The sequence below is a fragment of the Pristiophorus japonicus genome, chromosome 16 (assembly GCF_044704955.1).
Source record: "Pristiophorus japonicus isolate sPriJap1 chromosome 16, sPriJap1.hap1, whole genome shotgun sequence".
Lineage (NCBI taxonomy): Eukaryota > Metazoa > Chordata > Chondrichthyes > Pristiophoridae > Pristiophorus > Pristiophorus japonicus.
This window is the reverse complement of record NC_091992.1, coordinates 21,818,451-21,825,495: the sequence shown is the minus strand read 5'-3', so window position 1 is coordinate 21,825,495 and position 7,045 is coordinate 21,818,451.

The window sequence follows — 7,045 nt, the reverse complement described above, 5'->3', positions numbered from 1 at the left end:
TTCTGAGCCTGGAAATTTCAGATCTGGCTGGTAGCCAAGATTCTCAACAATGGAAGGGATGTTTTGGCAGCAGATCACAACAGACCATCTGGAACACACATGTCTTTGGGATGCGAGTTCTCAAAATTATAACAAAATGTATTTCCTGGTATTTTAGTACAATTACAATGACTGAATTCACATTTACTCATTCAGGCATGTCGTGGCGTGCAACCAGCTATGAAAGAAAGGACCATAGAAGTATTTGTTCATATGTGAAATCTCAATTGAGAGGGACCTCTAAATTAGAACTACTATCACAGTACTGCCACAAACACATCACGATTTAATTAAAATGACAAGATAAACATATTTTTAATTTACTCATCAGGCTAAATTGATCAGCTGCATTGCTTCTTGTACAAATTAAATATTGACCTAATACAAAACAATATTCTTGCCCATCATGAGCTAGTTGGCAAGCACACAATCTATTATGCCACTGAGTCATACATATCAGGAAGATGAGGTTTGATCTTTGGTCCATGCTAATTCATTTCATCTCAGCCAGAGATTAAATGAATTTGCCTCAGCCTCACTGGGCTCGGGAAGGGGGAAAATATAAGGACTTCTAATTCCTATCTAGAACATTAGAAATCATAAAATGGGAAAAGGCTGCTCAGCCCATTTCCAATACATCATACACAGCTACAGCGCCATGGCCTCCACCTATCCCAATTCAACATTTCTGAGGAAGGCGATTTAAAACAGGAAAAACATCCAATAATACAAAATAACAAACTTCTTCCAGAAATTCGTACCGTATGCTGAACAATATATATTTTTTCTATTCATTCTCGGGATAGTAATTATAGGCCAGTCAGCTGAACTTCGGTGGTGGGAAAATTATTGTAAGAAATTCTAAGAGATGGGATAAATCTTCATTTAGAAAGACACTGATTAATCAAGGGCAGTCAGCATGGATTTGTTTAGGGAAGGTCATGTCTGACTAACTTGATTTAATTTTTTGAGGAGGTAACAATGAGGGTACTGCGTTTGATGTGGAGTATATGGATTTTAGCAAGGCTTTTGATAAGGTCCCACATGGCAAATTGGTTTGGAAAGTAAAAGTCCATGGGATCCAAGGCAAAGCGGCAAGTTGGATCCAAAATTGTCTCAGAGGCAGGAAGCAAAGGGTAATGGTTGATGGGTGTTTTTATGACTGGAAGGCTGTTTCCAGTGGGGATCCGCAGAGCTCAGTACAAGGTCCCTTGCTTTTTGTGGTATATATCAATGATTTGGATTGAATGTAGGGGGTATGGTTAAGAAGTTTGCAGATGATACTAAAATCGGTTGTGTGGTTGATAATGAAGAAGAAAGCAGTAGACTGCAGGAAGATATTAATGAACTGGTCAGGTGGGCAGAACAGTGGCAAATAGAATTCAATCTGGAAAAGTGTAAGGTAATGCATTTGGGGAGGTCTAACCAGGCAAGGGCACACATTAAATGATAGGACACTGAGAGGTGTAGAGGAACAAAGGGACCTTGGAATGCATGTCCACAGATCCCTGAAGGTAGCAGGCCAGGTAGATCAGGTGGTTAAGAAGGCAGAGGGAATACTTGCCTTTATTAGCTGAGGGATAGAATACAAGAACAGGAAGGTTATGCTTGAACTAAAACACTAGTTAGGCCACAGCTAGAGTACAACATGCAATTCTGGTCACCACCTTACAGGGAAGATGTGATTGCACTAGAGAGGGTACAGAGGAGGTTTACAAGGATGTTGCCTGAACTGGAGAATTTTAGCTATGAGGAAAGATTGGATAGGCTGGGTTTGTTTTCTTTGGAACAGGAGGCTAAGGGGAGACCTTATTGAGGTGTATAAAGTTATGAGGGACCGAAATAGAGTGGAGAGGAAAGACCTATTTCCCTTAGCAAAGGGCTCAACAACCAGAGGGCATAGATTTAAAGTAATTGGTAGAAGGTTTAGAGGGGATTTGAAGGGAAATGTCTTCACCCAGAGGGTGGTGGGGGTCTGGAACTCACTATGGTAGAGGCAGAAACCCTCACCACATTTAAAAAGTACTTGGATGTGCACTTGAATTGCCGTAACTTACAGCTGCGGACCAAGAGCTGGAAAATGGGATTAGGCTGGATAGCTCTTTGTCGGCCGGCGTGGAAATGATGGGCCGAAATGGCCTCCTTCCGTGCTGCAAATTTCTATGATTCTATATGGGCATCACTGGCAAGGCCATCATTTATTTCCTGTCCCTCGTTGCCCTTGCGAAGGTGCTGGTCAGTCTTCTTCTTGAACCGCTGTAGTCCATGTGAAGGTAGTCCCAAAGTGCTGTTCGGTGGGGAGTTCCACAATTTTGACCCTGCAATGATGAATGAATGGCAATATATGTGCCATATCATTCTACGATTCCATAACTCGGGATGATATGTTACATGGAGGGAAACCTGAAGGTGTTGGTGTTCCCATGCTCATGGGCACACCAGCATGGGATTGGGGGTAATATATTGGCATGGATTGAGGATTGGTTAACAGACAGAAAACAGAGAATAGGAATAAACGGATCATTTTTGGGATGGCAGGGTGTAACTAGTGGAGTGCTGCAAGGATCAGTGCTTAGGCCTCAGCTATTTACAATCTATATCAATGACTTGGATAAGGAGACAGAGTGCAATATATCCAGGGGTTTGCTGATGATATAAAGCTAGGTGGGAAAGTAAGTTATGAGGAGGATGCAAAGTGGCTGCAAAGGGATCATCATCATCATCATCATCATAGGCAGTCCCTCGGAGTCGAGGATGATTTGCTTTCACACTAAAAGTGAGTTCTCAGATGACTGAAGAGTCCAATGCAGGACCTACAGTCTCTGTCACAGGTGGGGCAGACAGTGGTTGAAGGAAGGGGTGAGTGGGGAGCCTGGGTTGACGCACGCTCCTTCCGTAGTGTACGCTTGATTTCTGCTTGCTCTCGGTGATGGGACTCGAGGTGCTCAGTGCCCTTCTGGATGCTCTTCCTCCACTTTGAGCGGTCATGGGCCAGGGATTCCCAAGTGTTGGTGGGATGTTGCACTTTATCAAGGAGGCTTTGAGGGTGTCCTTGAAGCATTTCCTCTGCCCACCTGGGGCTCACTTGCCGTGTCGAAGCTCCACGTAGAGCGCTTACTTTGGGAGTCTCGAGTCGGGCATGCAGACAATGCGGCCCACCCAACGGAGCCGATCGGGCATGTCAATGCTGAGGATGTTGGCCTGAGTGAGAGCACTGCATTGGTGCGTCTATCCTGCCAATGGATTTTCAGGATCTTGCGGAGGCAGTGTAGGTGGTACTTCTCCAGTGTTTTGAGGTGTCTTCTGTATATAGTCCACGTCTCTGAGCCATATAGGAGAGCGGGTATCACTACTGTCCTGTAGACCATAAGCTTGGTGCCAGATTTGAGGTCCTGGTCTTCAAACACTCTCTTCCTCAGGCGACCGAAGGCTGCACTGGCACACTGAAGGTGGTGTTGGACCTCGTCGTCAATGTCTGCTCTTCTGACAGTAGGCTCCTGAGGTATGGAAAATGGTCCACGTTGTCCAAGACCTCGTTGTGGATTTTGATAATTGGGAGGCAGTGCTGTGTGGCGTTGTGTAATTAATGGAATGCTGCAAGGATTCCATTAATTAAAAGGTTACTGCATAAAAGGTTACTGCACATAAAAGGTTACTGGACATAAAAGATTACTGCACAAGGTTGGGAGTAATATATTAGCATGGATACAGGATTAGCTAACTAACAGAAAACAGAGAGTCGGAATAAATGGTTCAGTCTCTGGTTGGCAATCAGTAACCAGTGGAGTGCCGCAGGGATCAGTGCTGGGACCCCAACTATTTACAATCTATATTAACGACTTGGAAGAAGGGACTGAGTGTAACGTAGCCAAGTTTGCTGACGATACAAAGATGGGAGGAAAAGCAATGTGTGAGGACACAAAAAATCTGCAAAAGGACACAGACAGGCTAAGTAAGTGGGCAAAAATTTGGCAGATGGAGTATAATGTTGGAAAGTGTGAGGTCATGCACTTCGGCAGAAAAAAAATCAAAGAGCAAGTTATTATTTAAATTGAGAAATATTGCAAAGTGCTGCAGTACAGCTGGACCTAGGGGTACTTGTGCATGAAACACCAAAGGTTAGTATGCAGGTACAGCAAGTGATCAGGAATGCCAATGGAATCTTGGCCTTTATTGCAAAGGGGATGGAGTATAAAAGCAGGGAAGTCTTGCTACAGCTGTACAGAGTACTGATGAGGCCACACCTCCAATACTGCATGCAGTTTTGGTTTCCATATTTAAGAAAGGATATACTTGCTTTGAAGGCAGTTCAGAGAAGGTTCACAAGGTTGATTCCGGAGATGAGGGGGTTGACTTATGAGGAAAGGTTGAGTACGTTGGGTCTCTACTCATTGGAATTCAGAAGAATGAGAGGTGATCTTATCAAAGTGTATAAGATTATGAGGGGGCTTGACAAGGTGGATGCAGCGAGGATGTTTCCACTGATGGGGGAGACTAAAACTAGAGGGCATGATTTTAGAATAAGGGGCCACACATTTAAAACTGAGATGAGGAGAAATTTCTTCTCTCAGAGAGTTGTAAATCTGTGGAATTCGCTGCCTTGGAGAGCTATGGAAGCTGGGACATTGAATAAATTTAAGACAGAAATAGACAGTTTCTTAAACGATAAGGGGATAAGGGGTTATGGGGAACGGGCAGGGAAGTGGAGCTGAGTCCATGATCAGATCAGCCATGATCTTATTGAATGACGGAGCAGGCTCGAAGGGCCGTATGGCTTACTCCTGTTCCTATTTCTTATGTTCTTATGTAAGGATCAGTGCTTAGGCCTCAGCTATTTACAATCTATATCAATGACTTGGATGAGGAGATCGAGTACAATATATCCAGTTTGCTGATGGTATAAAGCTAGGTGGGAAAGTAAGCTGTGAGGAGGATGTAATGTGTCTGCAAAGGGATAAAGACTGGTTAAGTGATTGGGCAAAAATGTGGCAGATGGCATATAATGTGGGGAAGTGTGAAGTTATCCACTTTGATGGATAAATGGAAAAGCAGAATATTTTTTTTAAAAGGTGAGACTAGTAAATGTTAGTATTCAGAGGGATTTAGGTGTCCTTGTACACGAATCACAGAAACTAAACAGGCAGGTATGGCAAGCAATTAGGAAGGCAAATGGTATGTTAGCCTTTATTGCAAAGGGTTTGGAGTATGAGTAAGGACGTCTTGCTGCAATTATATAGGGCTTTGGTGAGACCACACCTGGAGAACTGTGTACAGTTTTGGTCTCCTTACCTAAGATATGATATACTTGTCTTAAATGGGGTGCAATGAAGGTTCACCAGATTGATTTCTGGGATGAGAGGGCTGGAGAAATTAAGTTTAACGGGCTTATAGTCTCTGGAGTTTAGAAGAATGAGAGATGATCTCATTAAAAAGTATAACGTTCTTAGAGGGTTTGACAGGGGAGATGCTGAGAGGCTTTTCTCCCTGGCTGGAGAGTCCAGAACTAGTGGACATAGTCTCAAGATAAGGGGTCGGCCATTTAGGTCTGAGATGAGGTGAAATCTCTTCACTGAGGGTTGTGAATCTTTGGAATTCTCTGCCCAAGAGGGCTTTGGATGCCCAGCCAATGAGTATATGCATGATTTAGATTGATAGATTTTTGGGCACGAAGGGAATCAAGGAATATGGGGAGAGGGCGGGAAAGTAGAGTTAATGTAGAAGTTCAGCCATGATTGTATTGAAAGGGGAAGCAGTCTCCAGGGGCCATATGGCCTACTCCTGCTCCTATTTCTTATGTTCATGCACCTGCTGCCCTTGTGGAAGTTGTGGGTTTAGAAGGTGCAGTCAAAGGATATTTGGAGGAAGTTTGGCATTTTGTGTTATATACCATGTCATCTTTAGCTAAATCTACCTTCAATCCCGCTTCCTGCCAGATAATCACCAACTTACTTGAAAGGAGTTCAATGAAATAACACTAAATAAAAAATGAACAAAGGAACTTGCATTTAAATAGCACTTTTCATGTCCTCTGGATGTCTTAAAGTGTATTACAGTCAATAAATTACTTTTGAAGTGTGGTTACTGTTATTTTGGTGAATATAAAAGATTCTGAAGTACAGTGAGTTCTCTGGGCCCTGGCCAAAATTCCTTTCAACTCATCACACAAAAAACAAATTAACTGGTCAGTCATCTCATTTGTTGATTGTGGGACATTGCAATGTTAAAATTGTCTACTGCCTTTGCCTACATAACAACAAGAGCACTTAAGATGTAATTTATTGATTGTGAAAGTGCTTTGGGACATGCTGAGAACTCAATAAGGTGCTGTATAAATGCAAATCCTTCTTGCTTTCTGAGAATGATCAACAATCACACCCAAATCTTTCTTTCCTTTCACTCTTTAATGTAAATCTATTTATTTACAAAAATAGGACATAATGGGCTAGAAATTCGGCGACTATGCAACAGGGTTTTTGGCGATATTTCACCATATTAGGCGAAAAATTGGTCAGTGGGAAATTCAGTGACGTTTTGCTGTGGTGCTTTCCACATACCGCTTGGGGAGAGGAGCGCCGCCGTGCAAGACCCGAAATAGCATTTTCGTCAAAAATTTATCTCTCTCCGCACCAGTATTCTGCACTCAGAATACCAACAGGGTAAAACCTGTCGTGCAGCCCTGCCAGCAGCGATAAGTATGAAGACCTGCAAAAAAGCTAAGTTAACGTTTTTATTTTTAAATTCTTTTTCAGCGATTCGATAGATAAGTGTCTTATGAATATTTTGTGAATTTTATTTTATTTTTTTCAATTTTTTGGGGGGTGTTTTCCCTCCCCTCGCCAGGCCTCTCTCGCAGTGCTATCGGCCTAAAGTTGGCGAGGATTGCGGTTTGCACTGCGAATCCTTGTGCAACGCCGATTATTATCGCTGTGCTAATTAAAGGTTGAATTTCTGGCCTACTAGTGGTAGCAAAGCGAAAACGGTAATGTTGGCGAAATAAATACCGCTT